This window comes from Pinus tabuliformis, chromosome 3_1 (genome assembly GCF_031772625.1).
Source record: "Pinus tabuliformis cultivar Carrire ecotype Pingquan chromosome 3_1, CPIR1, whole genome shotgun sequence".
NCBI classification, from domain to species: Eukaryota; Viridiplantae; Streptophyta; class Pinopsida; order Pinales; family Pinaceae; genus Pinus; species Pinus tabuliformis.
Genome location: NC_142301.1, coordinates 343,893,301 through 343,913,701, shown reverse-complemented (window position 1 = coordinate 343,913,701; position 20,401 = coordinate 343,893,301). Strand labels below are relative to the sequence as shown.

General features: G+C 37.8%; 1 pseudogene; it reads right to left on the bottom strand.

Moving 5' to 3' along the window:
* Positions 1 to 3,374: 3,374 nt before the first annotated feature.
* On the bottom strand, positions 3,375 to 3,755 carry LOC149187133 (non-specific lipid-transfer protein 3 pseudogene; annotated as a pseudogene).
* Between the last annotated feature and the right edge of the window lie 16,646 nt (positions 3,756 to 20,401).

The following is a 20,401-nucleotide window of genomic DNA, read 5'->3' as shown; positions in this document are numbered from 1 at the left end:
GGGTGAACACCTTCACAAGTGTTTAATAATAAAACTAAACATTTGCTGGTTTTCACCCTATGGGGTTTCTAGGGTATATCAATGTTCAATAATGTGATTGCTTATTTCGTCAATTTGAAGTATGCGATTAGCTAATCTAGTTAAAGGAATCATGGAATGGATGCAATATTACATCATAAAGTTTATGTTAATATGCTACAATAGTGGTTGTAATATTTATGTAATTTAATATTCCTTTACTAAAGTTACTCTATATAATGATGAAGATTGTATCTAATGGTTAATGAGGAATCTAGAATAGTAATTTGAATAGTTACCCATGGATAAATTGTGTAAACTTTGTCTAACTACATGCATTTTCATGCAAGGTTACTGGGGGATGAGATGCGAGGTTACTAGGGGATGTTATGATTTCTTAGTTAATATCCAAATCTAAGGATTCATCAATAAATTCTGAGACAAAATACACCAAAAATTCTAGAGTCAGAACTGTTTTATAATGTTGATAATCACACTAATAAGGTAGAAGGATTGGAGACACAGTAAGGCTCCACTATTCCATTTATTAAATACTCAAATGTTGTATTTGTACTATTAATTATTATTCTTTTTTATTGATGGGAAGGGATTATAGAGGAACAACCTGGCTCCATTACCCAACGATAGTATAGAGAAGATATCCTATATGCCAAAGATAAAGATACCAAATCGTCTTTCACATTGGAAAGCCTTGGTTCATCAATCAATCCTCCAATGCCATAAATAAAAGTTAAATAAATATCATTCATTGTGGTGACTCAATGGATTTGTAGATTCTTTATAAACCATATTGAAATTTATTATTATTTTATTAATGTATTTTAAAATATATGTCAATATTATTTGACCAAAGTGAAATATTTTATTTATAAGTTATATTTAATATTTTTGTTATTGATAATGTTTTTTTAATGTCATATATCAATTTTATATTAAAAATTGAATGAATTACACAACTTCTTTTATTAGAAAAGAAACAAAATTATTTATTTTTATTTATTTCTTCTTTATCCACATTAAAATATTCTCTCCATATAAATATGAAGTTTCTATTAAAATATATTAGTTTACACCAATATCCAACTCTCATATATATATATTTATTTATTTAATTTTTTAATTACCTCTTAGATTTCTTAGAGTTGATATAAAATATTATATATGATTTTGAGAGTGAAATTAAAATAATTTTATCATAACTCTTTTTATACTGGTTGTAATATTAAAAATAAAAACAAGCTAGTACAACAAAAGTGAGATTAATAATGTTTTATAAAACTTTTTATTAAATTTAATTAAAATATAACTAAATATAACTTTCACATATATTTTTATTATAATAGAAATTGTTTTTATTTTTTTTAAAGAACAAGTATCAACTCCATATTTAGTATGAATAGAATAAGATATCACCCATAGAATGCACCTCTTATCGGTATACAATTTTGAAATATTGGTTGAATTCATAAGCATTAGATTAAAATGAATATATAAAAGAGTGTGATTCATTAAAAGTATTAGAATTTGGAATTCTAATATTAAAAAATACTGGTTAAATGTATTTAAATAAAATAAGTTAAATGAATTTGTAATGATTATATTATGTATTTACTATATTAAATAAAATAATGATTTTTTTTAATATGTATATTTAATTTTTAAAATATTATAATTTATATTTAATTTTCAAAGCAATTAGTTAATATTTTATAAATTTATAAATATATAAAAACTATATAACTTTTGGTTGAAGATTTTTTTTTTTTTTTTGGGTTTTCTGGCCCATGAAATGTCATGGTTTCCATTTATATAAAAACATTTTAATTCATACATGTTTACTACACTAAATAAAAATGATGATATATAAACTAAATAAAAATGATGATATATAAACTAAATAAAAATGATGATATATAATTTTTTTTAATATGTTTATATTATAAATTCTATATATATTAATAATCAAAAAGAAAATTATATATGATAGATAATATATAAAATTAAAATAAATTTGCATGAATTGATATATAATTATTAAATTATTAATACGTCTCAATTTAATAATTTTTGTCACAGGCAAACACCTTTTTTTAAGGAAAAAGATAAAATTTGATGCAAAATGGCATTTCCCATTAATTTAGTGTTATTAGTATATTTATAGAATACACATATGTTTACTTTTGTTATTAATATTTTAGGTACAGATTTTCCTCATACTTTACATTAGAAAACACACCTCTTTTTCTCTATACATTAGAAAACACACCTCTTTTTCTCTAAATTAAAAAACGCAGTTCTTTTTCTCTCTTAGAAAACACACTTCCATTTTTCTATATATATTTAACATTGAAATATTTACTCAAAATACATATTTAAATATTTTATTTATTATTTACTTAAATATTTTTAATATTACATATTAAAAATAGAATAAATTATACATTACATGTTATTTTGATTTTCTTTATTTAAAATTAAGATAAATTTAACTTACTATAAACATTAAAATTTTATATTTATGATTAAAATTAAAATATTATATATATAATACAACTTATCCAGAAATGAATTTAACATTTCTCATTTCTCATCTTTTCTTATATTGAATTATAATATTAACAATAATGTTAATATTTCATATTGTATTGTAATGTAAATACTGTTAATTGCATACATATTAAAAAGTATAAAATTATAAGAGAACATTTGGGGTACTCTTTCTACATTAACATAAATAATCCAACTTTATAAATCATATTTAAAAAGAAAAATTAAAACCAAACACGATGTAAAATTGAGAACATATTTCGGATAGTTTCTCAGTTAATATCCAAAGCTGAGGAGCCATCAATTTTGAGACAGAATGCACCAACTTTTCTAGTAGTCACAACCGTTTTATAATGCTGATAATCGCACTTGGAAGGACTAGAGAGACCCTAAATCTCACTCAAATCTTGTATTACTAATTAATAATTTATTTTATTGACAGGAAGGGATTACATAGGAACAGTATGGCTCCATTACCCAACCATAATATATAGAAGATATACTGTACTAAGAAGATCAAGACACCAGATAGTCTTTCACAATAGAAAGCCTTGGTTCATCAACCAATCCTGCAATGCCATAAACAAAAACATAAATAGGGCGATGATGTAATTTTACATTGTTGTTTTTAATGGAAATAACCCTGAAAAATGAAAAATTTTAGGAATATTTTAGAATTGGATAACTAATCCAATTCCTAAACTCCCCATAAAATTAAAATTAAATTGCTACGGTGGACTGGGGGTCAATTCTTTATCAGCAAAAGAAAATTAGGAGGGGGAGTAAGGTTACGTTGAGCAGTCAATATCTTTGGTTATGGTGAAAGAGAGGTGTAAACCGCAGGTAGATGGAAGATTCTGGAGAGCTGTGCCGTTGAGATCGTAACTAATGGCTACGTTCTTTATACACGTGCAGATCTGTCGTCTTTCGCCTCTGGTAGTGGCGTCGCCATACACGCTCTGAACTCCATGGCAGCAAGAACTATCTTTCTGTGGCAGCGGCGTTCCCTGGGTGAGATAAGTTGAGCAAGGTGTGATCTCTTGAATGACGGTGTCGCAATTAATGGCAGCCCAAGCTGCTTGCTGCAAGATCACTCCCATGAACGTGAAAATGCAAACACTGATGACCCCGCGACCACTCACGCAGCTCCATGACTTCTTCTCAGTCATTGTCAAGTCGACAGCAGCGAGAATGATAAAATATTTTAAGATGAGTCGAATAAGACGTCTGCGAAAGGGATTGATGGCGACGTTATTTATAGTGCTCTTGGGAGGAGGAATTATAGTGCATGTATCATCTGCGGTGGCTTTGGCTTGTCTGTTGGTTCATGCACAATCTGCGTCTATGCGGTCGCTAACGACCACAGTTCATCGGTAAGCTTCGCGTGAATCTGAACGTTACAACATCACCATAATGAAATAATTTAAACAACACCATATTTTAAATTATACTCTACAAATTATACCATGATGGACCAGAGCCTCCATTGCCCTGCTTGGTGTGATACCGTATATCATGATAACTATGTATCTTTTGACTATCTCGCAATGTTTATAAATATGTATATTTTGACTATCCCCCAACTTTTATATATATTAGTATTAAGAGTAAATATAAATCAAACATTAAGATTAGGTTTAATATTTTATATTTCTTTTAGTTAAATTGATTAATTAAAAAAATGTTAATAAACTAATGTCATATAAAATGAGTTATGTTTTTTGGGACATGTGATATTAATAAGCCATGATATTGGTCTATAATATTGTAATAAAGTGTATTTACAAATTAAAAATCTCCATAGTAAAATGGTGATAAATCTTCATAGATAAAAATCTTATTTCATATTTTTTCATATATGTTTAACTTAATAATAATAATAATATAATTTAGTTAATTCTATATATTTTTAAAAATTTGAACTCCTTTATAATTAATAATAATAATAATTTAAAATTAAATATAATTTAACTAATTCTATGATTTTTAAAATTTTAATAACATAAAATATGTTATAAAATAAATACCTATTTTAATATATATTTCTCCCATAGGCTTATATATGTGAACTTTAGGTGGAAGGGGGTTTATTGACTTTTGTTTTTTATTCATAATGGACTAGCGTATTTAATGAACAACTAATATGCCAAGCAGCATATTCTTCATTTGAGTGTTTACCAACAGCTCCACTAATGGAAAAGGGAAGGAGGAGACGCGTGTTAATATTGAATTTGAGATTGTTGCCTGCGGTGTTAACACGTCCTAAAAGTTAGATGTATAGAAAGAAAGAAAGAAAGAAAGAAAGAAAGTTGTTTTAATGTCCACGAGGCTAAAGATAGCCTATGGGACAAATTGCTTCTTCATCTGGTTGATGTATTTAGCCCTTTTCCTTGAGGCTAAAGATAGCCTATGGGACAAATTACTTCTTCATTTGGTTGATGTATTTATCCCTTTTCCTATGAAGCCTCACAATAAACGCTCCTAGCTTCTCAACAAAATCCTTGCTAAATAGATTATCCCAAGAGCTAGCTACCAGAATATCTGCATAACTTTCTTTGTTGTCTTTAAACGTCTTGCATTCTAAAATGAAATTCTTTTATGTTTCCACTTTTCCAGAAGAACAAAAAATACATACTCTTTCCTCCCACACTTCTTTTGGCCTTTTCCAGCATCATGTTTCACAACGGAGTTGATGAGAATTAGTCCTTAACTAGGCAATAAGAATTTTGGCTCTCCAGGAAATATTGGCCTCTATGTATGCTTTCTGTTGATGATTATGAGTGGGATTAAACACTTCAATATAGTACTTTTTATTTCTCCCTAGCTCCTTATTCTAAATACGCTTGTGGAACTTATCCATAATAAAATCTTTTATCTCTTTATTGTTTATGGGATGTGTGTTCAAGAAAATACCCCATTTACTAAACCATTTGTTATTTTGCTGCATCCAAATCTTCTTTCTTTTGCAAAATATGTCATTAAATACAACCTTAGGCCATCTACCCTCTTCCACTTGCTCAATTTTTTTAATAGGAGCAACCCCTGTTTCACTTAACAAGATAACATAAGGAACTACACTTTTAATTTTGAATTTGTTCATAATCAAATGCTTCTGAATTTTCTCAATTTGTTTCCACTGCATGTGAGATGTACTGCTGGCCCACAGTTCACAACCATAGAAAATCACCAAAATCACTAGAAGCCCAAAAAGGGTTTGAGTGGTTTTCCAATCCCATAACTCTGCCTCTCTACACCTATTTTGAAAAGCATAAAATTATTTCCAACCCCCAAAAGTTATTTTCTTTCTACAACCATCCCAACTTAGATTTTTGTTGAAGTCAATTTCAATGTATTTGTAATCGCAACTTCTTCCAGAATGCTGCTTTCAAAGTAGAATTTATGTTGGTTATGTTTTCATTTTTTAGAGAAACCCACTACTTTTGTTTTGCTAATATTGACTTGCATCTCCACCCTTATACAAAAATGCTCAAGGGATAGTAAGTGCTCTTGCAAACCAATAGCATAATTAGCAATTAGAATAAGGTCATATGCATACAAAAGAAGCCTTATAATAAACTTGCCCAAATGGATGCCATCAACCCCTTGCGAATTTAACCACTCCTTAAGCTTGCCGGTATATAAATCAAAAAGGGTAGGAGACAATGGGAAACCTTGCTTGTCTCCGATATCGCTTCTAAAACTTTTAAAAATGCCTGTTGAAGTTCTAAATTTGAGTGTCACCTCTTCATACAACCTATGCACAACTGCTCTCAAATGTTTAGGAACCCCAAGTTCCAAAATTCTGTGCCATATCTTATCCCTAGGAACTATGTCAAACACTTTTTTGAAATCAACAAATCAACAAAATACTTCTTCCTTTTTCTCCCAAACTTTTTCAATGATGTGCCTTAAAGGTATACAATGATCAAATGTGGAATGTTTAGGTCTAAAACCTGCTTTCCCTTTAGCACACTATAATGTTCCTAAATAGGAATTTACAAGTGATATAAAGAAAATAATATGTTCAGCAAAATATAAAAAAGAAATACACATTAAACACCCATGGAAATGCTAGAAATAAGGAACTACTGAGCCATTTTATTACTTCTTTGACGGAAAAATACAATGTATTATAGATGGTGCACTGGGATTGTCTTAATGGACAAGCATGACCAAACCCAGGTGAGAAATGGCTGAATCGATGACTGCCCTAAATGCTACACCAATATGCACTGCGCTGCCCAGAAAATTGCCTTTTTTGCTAAGTTTGAATAGTTGGAAAGTCCACTTCTCATGCTCAGAAAATTATAATATTTTAGCTCCAGACTCGTTGGCCTAAAACTAGAAAAACACACGAAGGACTTTAGTTGGTTTATACTTTTTAAATTCGACTCCCAAGGAGCCTAACTTCAGCTACAACTGTAAAACTCGGCCTGCTGGAATCTGCATGTAAATCCCTCCTGGAAAATGTCCCAAAGTGTTTGGCTAACCCCTACTACAAATCCCCTGACTTCTCGGATGGGCTTTTGTCATGTAGAACTTACTCCTAAGCCCCACGAAAATGATGGACTAACCCTCTACGATGTCCCCAAGCCTAGTAATTCAAATTTTTTGGATGCTGGCTCTCCTGGATCCAAAACTCTCAAGAAATGTTGGCTTACTACTGCTCTCCCAATCCTCTACCTCTCGCAGCAAATGGTTGGTCAATGGTGGCTCCAACCCCTCCTGTGTATTCTCCAGATAGCCTAGAAATACACACTCCTTGTATATGTTTGAATGGTAGTGCTGAAATACACTCCTGGATCTCCTGAAATTCTTATGGAACAACCTCCGTAGGGTGGGAACGGAAGGTCCCCCGAAGGAAAGGTTGAATCTCCCACTTGAGAGATTTGTGGCTAAACAGTTGGTTGAATCAGCTAAACAACAGAGCGAACCATCAAGTAATTTCGATTTGCAAGGTGTAAGAATGAATCCAAATGAGAGCTTCCTCCTCCTTTTATCTCCTTGGGCCTTCCTTGCCTCATGTGGGCCCCTCCATCCAGCTATTCGAATTCCCTCCAAGCCATTTGAATGACCTAGTTCAAATTCACATGTGGGTGGCCCCCACATTCCACTAGCAGCCAAATAAAGTTGAATTTCCTCCTAAGTCCCTAAGTCGAAAATGTTGGGTTCTTTTCCTTAGCCAAAATTGTGCAAAATTGTGTAGCAACACCCTGTTACAAATGTATTTGAGAAGGGACATGATAGTCCTCCCCTCCGAAATTTTGCTTGTCCTCAAGAAACTTCAAAGCTCGGTGATCCAAAATATGCTCATCCTCCTAGGTGGCATCCTCATCTGGTAAGTTATTCCAATGCACCAAGAACTCTCTGATGGTCCTACTCCTCATTTTACTTTCACTGCTCTCCAAGATGGCCTGGGTTCCAAAACCAAGTGGCCCTCATCATCTAGTGGGGGTAAATCTGTTGCTGCTATCACCTTTTGTCCCAACACCCTTTTAAGGCATGCAACATGAAATACATTGTGGATCATACTCCTCAGAGGCAGTTCTAGCTCACATGCCACCTCCCCAACTCGTCTGATCACCCGGTATTACCCATAGAAGTGGGGTTGTAGCTTCTCGGCCCCCTTCTGCTTCAGCATGGACTGTCTGTAAGGCTGGAGCCGGAGGTACACCAAGTCCCCCGCCTCGAAATGCCTCTTTGTCCTGTGGCAATTTACATACACATTTTGCTAGTTTTGGGTTGTCACCAAGTTATCCTTGAGAGCCTTGAGGATGTCTTGGCTCTCTTGGATCCAATATTTGGCCTTTGGGGCTCCACTGTCTCCAAAAATAATTTCAGCGAAAGATAATGCATCATATCCATATAAATCATAGAAAGGAGTCATACCAATGGACATGTGGTGGGTGGTGTTGTAGCAGTACTCGCTCAGATGCAGCCACTGAATCCAAGCCCTCTGTTGACCCTCAGGTACCTCTCTAGCCATTGATTAACCCTCTTGGTCTAGCCATCTGTCTGAGGGTGGTAGCTAGTGCTAGGAGTGAGCTCAGTCCTAACCAATCTGAAAAGTTCCTGCCAAAAATCTCCCATGAACCTACTGTCCCTATCACTCATAATGTTCTTGGGGAACCTGTGCAATCGAAAAATCTCCTGAAAGAATAATTCTACAACTTGTGCAATTGTGTATCTAGTGGGGATGGAAAAAAAGTGGGCATATTTGTTCAACCTGTCGACCACCACATAGATGCAGTCCTTCTCCTGCACTGTGGGGAGCCGTACGATGAAATCCATAGATATACTTTCCCATTTCCCCTTGGGGATGGGAAGTGGCTGTAGAAATTCTATAGGGTGAATCAACTCCCCATTGTTTAGTTGACATGCCTCACACTCTTGTACATGCTTCAACATGTCCCCCTTGAGGCCCTTCCATGTGAATCTCTCCTTGACTGCCATATATGTCTTCCAGAATCCATGGTGCCCAGATAATGGTGAGTCATGTGCTTTCTGGAGCACCCTCTCTCTCAACTCCAAGTTGGGTACTAGGAAAATGCGCCCCTTGTAATAGATGACCTCATCCATCACTTGGTAACGCTCATATGCATGGGTACCCTCCAAGACCTTGCATGCCCTCTTCTCCTTAGAGTACTCCACCAATAGCTAGGCCTTCTAATCATGGCAGATGCTCATGAGGGATAAAATAGCTGGTCTCCGAGATAGAGCATCGACCACCACAGTGTGATTTCCCCACACATACTCTATGTTGAAGTCATAGGCTTGCACCTCGCTTACCCATCTTTGCTGCCTATCATTGAGGCCTTGTTGCCCCATGAAGTGACGAAGGCTGTTGTGATCAGTCTTCAACCAAAACCTATTGCCCACCAAGTACTGTCGAAATTTTGCCAATGCGTGCATGATAGCCAACATCTCTTTGTCATATATGGAATATGATAGCTCATGTGGTAGGAGCTTTCGACTCTTGAAAGCAATGGGATGCCCATCCTATGACAAAGTTGCTCCAACTCCCACCCCAGATGCATCACACTCCACAGTGAAAGGCTGGGAAAATATGGAAGTGCCAAGACTAGGAAACTGCTCATCACCTCCTTGAGGTGATCAAATGAATCCTGTGCTCCATTAGTCCATGCGAAAGCCCCTCTCTAGGTCAAATCAATTAAGGGTGATCTCAACTGTGAGAACCCCTTGAAAAACTTCCCGTAGTAGGAGAAAATTCCTAAGAAACCCTGTTATAGACATTTTTGGGCACTGCAACCCCAATCATAAATGTCCATAAAACAAGGGCTCCTAAGTCCCTAAAGGTGTTGTTCCAAACCCTAAAATAACAAGGTCAACTGATTACAGCATCTCCCAGAAGTTCTCCATGAAAACCTACTCAGAACTGGTCAAAACTAGACCATTTCACCTGCTCCATGGTCAAAGTGCGTTGCATCCCACCTAAATACACACAATAGGTGCGATGCATGTTGAAAAGGCCTTCTATGGGGTGTGATGGGCGAGAGTGGACAAATGGCAGGGTCAATCCGCAAGGTGGAGGATCATGGAATCTTCCAGAAACTTCTCCTGTGACGCTTGCCTCTCTGCATTCGCCCAGGGATGAGTAAGAGATCATCAATCTCCAAGTGGAATCAAGAACTATCAGAGAGAGGACACTAATCAAATCTTAGAAGCTGACTCACCCCCATTGCAAACATCTATATATGGATCCCTCATCCCAGAGATCTAGAGGCTGGAATTTTGTATCTTGTAAGGAAGTGCTGCTGGTTTCTTGGTGCAATATCATAGTGTTGGGTGATGTAAGCTTTTCATGAGGTGAAGAAGGGCTTTCTTGCTGAGAGGATGATGCTGGGTTAGAACAATTGGTTATAATCCTCTTTGCTCTTTCTTGATTATCAATAAAGCTATTCAAGTTTTCCTCCACATTCTTGTATGATTGATATTATATGCATTTGTGTGGTCAATATATATCTGGTCCTATATTGTTTATGATAGTAGATCTCTATTCTTGGATAGTGTTATGCTGCTTTGATTATGCAGGTGCTCTTTGAAGCTGGGTAGACAAGGAAGCGAGTGGCAAAGATCTATCAGAAGGGAGAGGAATCAAGCAAGGAACCAAGCGCAAGACTGAGGTTGGTCTCCTTTATTCTTCTCTCATCTACTTCTCATAAAGGAAAACGAAAGTGGTTTTAGTTTGTTTGTTTCTAAGGTAGCTACCAGCCTTAGTGGGACTAGTAGCTCTGCATAGACACTAGATTTCCCGATAACAAAATGGCGACTCCACTAGGGAGCAAATAGATTGTTTGTTTATCTACATTTGTTTACTTTATAAACTTACAGACGGAGCCTGAAGTCAAGCCAACTAGCCTTCGAACTGCATTTTCTATGCAAGTGCAAAGTAGATCAATGCTGCTTCAGTCTATCTCCGAGTTTTGTTTATGAATTAAACAGTTGATTTACAAGCTCTCTAATTGCCCTGGTGGTGGCTCTAGAACTTCCTTATATCTACCCCTCTGATTCATTTACTGATTACCACTTGCTCGGCCTAAATCCCTGAACTAAGTTGCAAACTGTGACCCAAAACCCAGCTAAAGTCTCGTCCCTGGTCCATCGCACTGTCTCTTCTTTGGAACCTGAATGCATCACACTTCCCGAGTGTAGTAGGTGCGTTGCATTTCCGTTTCCCTATGCTACAGGTGCGTTGATCAGACCTCTTCTGCTCTTAGATTTTGGCTTCTGTGTTCACTCTTTTAAGCTCTATTCAAGAGTTTTTCTACCTGTAGTCAGTACACCTCTGTTCGAAACCCCCTTCCTTGCTATTATTCCACCTCCATTGTGCAAAGAAATGTAAATGTTTTTATGTATTTTGAGTCATTTTCAGTTCTCTTTTACAAAGAAGTAGCATAATTGAATTGTCGTTTCTTGATTTGAAAGTGTCGCAAGTGTCGTTTTCAGTCATAGAAGAGAATCCGCTTGTTCTTGATAGTCGATTACACTGTTACACTTGTATTTGATTTGAATTGGTAGTTTTTCAAGTGTCAAAAGCAAGTTTTCAATTCCAAATAACAAAGTGTTGTCATTGTCTTCATTTTTGTTTTGAAAAGAAGCTTGTTAGTAATTGTCGCTTTGAAAAATAATTCAGATTTGCGCTTAGCTTTCTTTTTATCATTCACACATTAAGAAGGCTGAAAACAAATACATGCATGTGCATTTCCATTTAGACTGTTTGTTGGTTTGATTTAGGACAATGCATATAGTGTGTGCTCTCTGCTCTTTGTTGAAAGAATGTCATTTCTCTTTCCTTAGTAGCTAGGATTTTCATTGCAAAAAGAAGATCAAAGATTGCATTTTAGGAATTGTACATCTACATCACGCGGTGACCCTGAAAGGCAAATTTCTTAAGCAAGATCAACTATAAAATAAATTTAATGAATCTAAAAACGCTTTGGAACCTAACGCACAACATCTAGAAGTCTAGGCTAGAGATGTATTCCGGCGTCGTAAAGCCTGGTAACTATTGTTTTCACTATTGGTTGGGTGATTCCTCTACTTTGAGATGACAAGTGCCAGTACGGACTTGTGCTCCCATGTACCGTTGAGTATATTTTGGGAGACCACAATAGGCTATATCTTTTATCCATAGGAAGCCGTGTCTGCCGCCCTATCGATTGCAATGCACTGAACACAGCATTCAGGAAGATTGACTGCCGTACTGTAAAAAGTATTCTGCAGTTTTGTGATTGGTTTGGTAATCCCTCTAACTAGATTTCCAAAGTAGTCTATTTCATTCCTTTTCAGACTCCTTAAAGGAAAAGGTCCATCTGAGCACTTGTCACTTCAAGCTCATTAAAAATTGAAGGCAACTAGAGTCATCTTTTGTTTTTTCTCGACTCTTAAAAATTGAAAAAACTAGTTGTGTCAAAGCGTCTAAAATTCATTAAATTCGGAAACATATTTCCCCTTGATTTTTAGTTGATCGAGTAATCCGCAATCGTGGAAGAAAGTCAATTGAAACCCTGTCATTTGCGGAGGCTTACGAGTCAACCGTCTTTGTCTCCGAGTCGAAACTGTTACGGACAAAGCGAACTCGTTTAACCGGTTCCAAATCCCCTGGTAAAGTTAGAACAAGTGTTCCAACACCTTCGGAGACTCCGGTTACTCCAAACATTTTTGGTATCCCTGTCTTTACAGAAGAAGTTCAGCAGCCACCAAAGGACAATAGAACTAATCCTAGTGTGAAGGTAAACACTTGTGTTACTGAACCAACTCCATCTACAGCTGATTCAGAAGGTGTTATTCCCCGAACATTTGTCGCTGCAGATTCTATACCTTCTTCGGCACCAGAAATATTTTATGGACCTGACGGTCTACCTCTTCCACCTGGTCTGATTGCTATAGAATAGATTGTGGAGGATCCTCCATCTAGTACTCCATTGCAATTTGGAGTCCGGATCACTCTATATCCTTCTTCATAAAAAATTAGTCTACTGTCATCGGAAGCTCCTGTAGAATCACTAGGTAATCTTTTGGATAGACTAGAAATGTCTGAACAACCGTCGACATCTAGGATTGTGTCATCCGACACAGCAACGACAGAACTTCCTGTTGTCACTCCAACAATGTTCGCCAGCATACCATTTGTCCCAACTAGCTCTCAATCGCTAGAAGGGGCCCACTCAGGGGCTATTTCAATAGTATGGTCCATTCCTGTTTGTTCATCCGAAATAGTATCCGGGAACTCTTATGTTGAGTCTCAGCAAATTGATCCTTCAGGGTGTCAATTTGGGCAGTCCGGTCCTCAAGGGCAAACAATTCCTTTGAGTACCGGATTACCGCCGTATTGGGGGCAATATACCCTTTCATTGTCTCCTCCAGGAGGACAACCATACGAGAGTTCACTACAAAATTCAGATTATGCTGGAATTACATCTAGCAGTTGGGTGCCGATACTGCTTCAACAACCAAGAGTTGTATATTCGATGCAACAATGTTTACCTATGTCAAATATACCAACTACGCCGGCTATTGTGACAGTGTCACAAGTACAAGCGTTGCCCGTTGTATGCCAACCTTAGGTTTCTCAGGTTGTAATGCAACAGCCTATTGTCCCTACAACTCAACCACAATCGCCAACTAGTGGAAGGACACAAGCCCAAACGGGTACAATTACCCCTCATCTTGGTCAAATAGTCAGTATTGGACAACAGCACATGGCTTCGCAACCATGGCTGGTGCAATACCAACAACCGAAATTCCAACAAGTATACCAAGGATTTGAGCAACAAATCTTTGCAAATAGTGGGCAGCCGTATATTCAAAACGGTCAAAATCAACCATTCTACAATGGTTATGCCCATCAACCTTACCAAAGTTACCAACATCAAATGAATTATGCTGGTATGCAAAGACCAACTGCTTAGGCCATTCCATCCTATCCTGGGTATGCTTCGCCAAACCTGAATCAATAGTTACCCTTCGTGGCGACTTTAGAGTTACCAAATCTAAATCGACTAACGAACGATCCAATTGCTTACGCCCCTTGGTGGCCAGCGATTCCGCATAAACTTCCGTCAGATATTCCTAAATTTAATGGAAATCCGGGTGAAGACCCGTCGAATCATGTGATGACATTTCATCTGTGGTGTTCATCAAACACCCTAAACGATGATTTGATTAGGCTTCGAATTTTCCAGAGGATGTTAACTGGTCCGGCAGCAAAGTGGTATATTGAGTTACCCAGAGCTTCGTTTGACAACTTCAGTGCCCTAGCCACAACCTTTTAAACCCATTTCCAGTTACTGATAAGGTACTAAACGAGAATAGAACTTCTTACCAATTTCAAGCAAACAACAGCCACTCACATATCCGATCATATTCATGAGTGGAGACGTCGTCGTAGAATGGTAAAAACGTATGTTCCTGATCAACTTTTAGCTGAATGGTTTATTAAGTCATTATTACCTTCCATTACAGAAGATGTGGCCAAAGGAGGATTCATCACTGAAGAGCAAGTTATTGCTCGTGCGCAATATTTAGACTTGATTTATACTCAGTCTGGCACGCTCTACGATAAAATCCCTGACGCTCCCACACCAGAATTTTACGTCCCTCCTCCTCCTAAATTAAACAATGAATGGCGATGGCGTGATTGGTACGACAGACACGAGATCGACAAAGGCTACATCTAAAAAGGCCCGTAAGATTTCTAGTCAAAATGAAAAAGAAGAACTTCTCGCCTCGGAAGTAAATGCCATCTCGACTGATAAAGGCAAAGAAAACAAGCAACCAGGAGGCAAGAAGAAAAGCAAAGGGAAGAAGAAGAAACAAGAGGAATCATCACCTGAAAATTCTTCTGCAAACCCTCCTGGAGATAGGAAACCAAAAAGTCCATGCTTAATATGTGATGAGGATCATTGGACAAAAAATTGTCCACATAAAGCTGAACTTAAAAGGTTCTTCAAGAATTCAAACACCTTGGTAGTATTGACTGATCCGTTTCCAAATCCAGGAACAAATCTGGTTGCTAGTGAAAATGCTTCCCCGTCCCAAGTGCTGATGTTGTCGGTTTTGAAACAGAAAAATGATGCTTTGATATCGACAAGGAATAAAGATTATCGGAATCCATAGCTGTCGAACAACAAGGATAATGATCAACCTAGTAGTTCGACAACAACTTCGACAGAAGTTGCGCCACCCATCATTCCAGAGCTAACAATAAAACCGCCAAAGGGAGTAGTACACAAGTCGACATTTAATCCTCATGCCAAAGTAGCACAACATTATAATATAGTGGAAGCCCAATTGCCATCCGCTATGTCAACACTTGAAGTACTACAAAATTGCCCATCCCAAAAGTAGGCTTTATTATTAGCTATAGGTGGGATAGACCCAAAGGATTCCAATCTTGTGTCCTTTAATCACAAAGGATATGATCCTTAGTTACCAGCTCAACTAGCTTTCCTCATTCAGATGAAAGCCCTCAACAAAACTGTTCATCGAACAATTATTGATGAAGGGGCATCTACATGTATTATGTCGATGAGTTGCTGGAAAACTTTAGGATCTCCAACCTTGTTGCGATCTTCGACAACATTAAAAGCATTTGACGGATGAACGTATACCACATATGGTATTCTAAGTAACTTGCAAGTTGAACTAGGAGGGAAAACAGTAGAAATAGATGTCGAAGTAATCGATGGAAACCTCGATTACAACATCCTACTAGGAAGACCATGGATATATGCTATGGCTGCGGTTGTGTCGACCTACTTTAGGAAGATTGCATTTTCTTTTCAAGGAGGAATTACAATCGTCGACCAACAAACATTTCTCCCCAATAGTTCCCAAGTTACGGGAAGCATTCCGATGATCCATGGAAGCCCCCATACGCTTCAAAATATCGGGGTAGGCTTACTAAAAGACCCTATATTAATGGGGACTTTTGCCCTCCTACCTCCAATCAATCTGGCGGAAGTGGCGACGGTAGGAACCTACAATATGATATCTTCAATTCAAAAGATCTCAGGAAACGATATTAATATGGATCATCCGCAGGTATTGCCTCCAAGCCCAATAGAAATATTGTAGCAATCAATGTTTTCGGCATGGGAGGCAGACCCGAATCAACGCTCATCAAGCATTTGGATAGATAGGTCTATGGAATATGGCACCCCGTTAGATCCTTGGTCGCAAGTGCATTACATTGACGAAGGAATTGTTCAGTCAATGATAACTGACGAGGCGCCATGGGAAGACTACCACCATCGTTCCCATCTTCCGGATTGTCAAGAAGATACTCTTGATGACCTTCATCATCCTTCAGTTTTTTATTTACTATCAAATACTGTAAACACGGTGGATTCTGAGCGAAACTTGTCCAATATTGAAGAGACTATCGCCATAAATATCTCGACCAAAACGGATGTTGTAGAGAATATTTATGTTGGCAAATGTTGTTCTCCTTCAGAACTGGAAATATATAACGCTATTTTTCGCGAATTCAGAGATGTCTTTGCTTGGTCATATGATAAAATTCTAGGCATTGACTCGAGTATAGTTGAACACGAAATCAAGATGTATCCATATGTCAAACCAGTACGACAACGGCTACGGCAGGTGCACCCCAAGAAAGCCGCTGCCATCAAGGCAGAAGTGGAAAAGCTTCTCCATGCTGGTTTCATTTACCCAGTTCCTCTAACCGATTGGGTATCGAACATTGTTCCTGTAATGAAAAAACAAGGAACGATTAGAGTGTGCGTCGATTACAGGGATGTAAATCAAGCTTGTCCAAAAGACAACTATCCTACACCCTTTATTGATTAGATAATTGATGAATGCGCTGGATGTGAAATCTTTTCATTCATGGATGGATTCTCTGGTTATAATCAAATAAATATCCGCCCACAGGACCAGTCAAAGACTGCATTTATTTGTCCATGGGGCACATTCGCATATCGCAAATTACCCTTTGGTTTAAAGAACGCAGGGGCAACATTTCAGAGGGCAATGAATTATGCCTTCCATGACATCAAAAACATCGTTCAACCATATCTCGACGACCTTCCGGCTCATTCACGAAAGCGAACTGATCATCCGCAGCATTTGAGAGTGATATTTCTACATTGCCGACACTACAAGATATGACTCAATCCACACAAATGTGTGTTCTATGTCAGTTTTGGTCGTTTACTTGGCTTTGTAGTCTCAAAGGACAGGATTCGTCTCGACCCATGTAAGGTTCAGGGAATCATAAATTTGCCTCCACCTTCAAATTTGCTTCAGATTCAGAAACTCCAAGGGAAAGCAAACTTTCTGAGGAGGTTCATTCCAAATTATGCCGAACTTGCTAAAGGTTATACACATCTATTGAAAAAGGAAATGCCCTTCGTCTGGGATGAGGTCGCGCAAGCTTCCTTTGATGCTTTAAAAGAATCCCTAATGAAAGCATCATTAATGTATGCTCCTGATTATCAAAAATACTTTAACCTGTATCTGGCTGCAGTGGATATAACCATCGCAATGGTTTTAGTTCAAGAAGACAACGGAATTGAACATCCTATATATTATTTAAGTAGGAACTTAAATAATACAGAAAGCAAGTATTCCTATGTTGAAAAGCTCGCTCTTGCAGCTGTTCAAGCGATACAGAGATTTCGGCACTATGTCCTCTTTCGAAAAACTACCATTCTGTCAGATTGCAACCCCATGACTTATATATTGTCGCGACAGTTGTTGGGGGGCAAATATTCAAAATGGATAGCAATTCTTCAAGAGTTTGATTTGGAATTTGTAAAATCCAAATCGAAGAAATCCCTGGTATTCATGGAATTACTATGCAATCTACCATCATCGTCCAACGATGAAACATCCAAAGAAACCTTCGTGGATGAATCCTTGTTTCTGATATCTTCAAGCAATCCGTGGTATGGAGATATAATCATCTATCTCCAAACCCAAAAATATAGGTCTAATACCTCTCGATCGGAACAAAAACGTATTCGATACCAATCAAAAGACTACATGATCGTCGATGATACACTTTACCGTCGTGGTGTCAATACAGTTCTGAGGAGGTGCCTCACCCACGAGGAGGCCGAAAAAGTCCTGAATGATTGCCATTCAGGCGCGTGTGGGGTGCATCAATCTGGTTACGCTACAACGCAATTTTTTTTATGAGCAGGATACTTCTGACCAACAATGTTCAAAGATTGCATAACCGCAGTCAGAAGTTGCCTTGCATGTCAAATTTTTGATAGCAAAACTAGAAAACCACCCGCACCTCTGCAACCGATAGTTGTTGTTGGGCCATTTGCCAAATGGGGCATTGATTTCATGACATGTAGCCCCACCTCGACCGAGGGGCATGGGTATATCATAGTCGCAGTAGACTATTTTACCAAATGGGCCGAGGCAATGCCTACATTAGATAACACTGGTGAAACAACTGCCCTTTTATTTTTCAATCATGTTGTCGCCAGATTCGGCGTTCCACAGGCTATAGTCACATATCATGGATCAAATTTTTGCAATCACATGATGGTTGAATTGGCTTCCAAATTGGGGTTGTCCCACGACAGCTCTACTCCATATTATCCGCAGGCCAACGGACAAGTTGAAGAAATCAACAAGGTCCTAAAGCGAATGCTGCAAAGGATGATTGGGGTCCACAAAAGGAGTTGGCACTTGATCTTGTACTCGACCTTGTGGGCATACCAAACATTGGTAAGGAATGCAACCGGGTTTACACCCTTCCAACTGGTGTATGGCCTAGAAGCAATCTTACCAGTTCAGTGTGAAATCTCGTCCCTCAAACTCGCACTCGATCTTCTTCCCGGAACTTCAGAAGAGGAGGCTCGTTTCTTGGAACTAATCCAATTGTATGAAACCCGTTGTGATGCCGCTTTGGCCAATGAAGCCCGTAAGAAATGAGTCAAGGCGCAGTTCGACAAGAATGTCAAACCCCATGTCTTCTCAGAAGGTGACTGGGCCTTACTTTACGACCAAGAATCCGATAAATTGGGAGCAGGTAAATTCAAGTCTTTATGGATGGGCCCCTATATTGTTAAACGTGTATTAGCAAAAGGAGCCTAAGAGTTAATGGATTATGATGGGATTCCGCTGGCGCAGCCCCGTAACGGGTTGTACCTTAAGAGTTACTACACATGATGTAGTGTAGTAACCCATATGCTTTTGTTACATTTTTGTTTTCGCTAAGGGTAATCATTTTGGTCAAGTAATCCACTTTTTACATTTGTCGCAGATGTCGAACCTATTGGAATCTTTTGTTGGATATGCCGACGGAGCGAGTCGTAGTTCGCAGAACCTATCTTCTGCGGCCTGGGCCATTTTTGATCCAAGCGGCGAGTTAGTAAGTTTCAGAGGGGTATGTATTGGTCGGTCAACAAATAACATCGCTGAATATAGCGCGTTGATAGAACTTCTCTATGATGCCATCACACATGGCATATGCCGACTTGTCGTCAGGCTAGACTCACAGCTCGTCATACTACAACTCACTGGTATCTACTCCGTCCGAAATCTAGCTATCTATCGCATATTCCTAACGGTCAAGATTTTGGAAAGACAATTTGATTTTATTCAATATCAGCATATTTCTAGAAACTTAAACACATTAACAGACTCATTGGAAAATTATGTGTTAGATAGACATTTGCAACATTTATAAAAAGAAGCATTTGATCAACACCAGGATCATGTAACTTAACCAAGATAAAACTTCGAAAATCAAATATATATATATATATATATATATATAGATATATATATAACTGTTTATGGTTTACACATAATGTTCTGTAACCAAGACAAAATTGGTCAAATGACCCAAAACTCAAAAACGCTAGGGGGCACCCTAGTCTAATGATGCTGGTGATAACAAGTCACCACCTGTGCAATCATGCGTAGGAGCCTAGTCCATCGATTCGGCACTCCAGTAGTATGTCGCTACAACCTCAGGGGCAGCTCGTCAGTCCTCACATCTGGAATACCAAGAGTGAGGCCCTTGACCTAATCCTGTAATGCTGAAAGAGTCTCGGCCACATCGAGGTCGCGAAGGATAGCCCTTCCCACAGCCTCTCCTGCTGGAGCGGCAGCTGGCACTCTCAGGCGTACCACTGGTCGAACTGGTCCAACATCTGCATGAGCACATGAGTTCTGATTAGTCTTGATAGAATAAAGCACAAGGACATTATAAAGAGAAATGATAAACAGAGATATGGTCAAAGAATTTACCAATGGAACCCCACTACTCGCCAGCCGACAGTACCAAATCTGGGTCACCTCG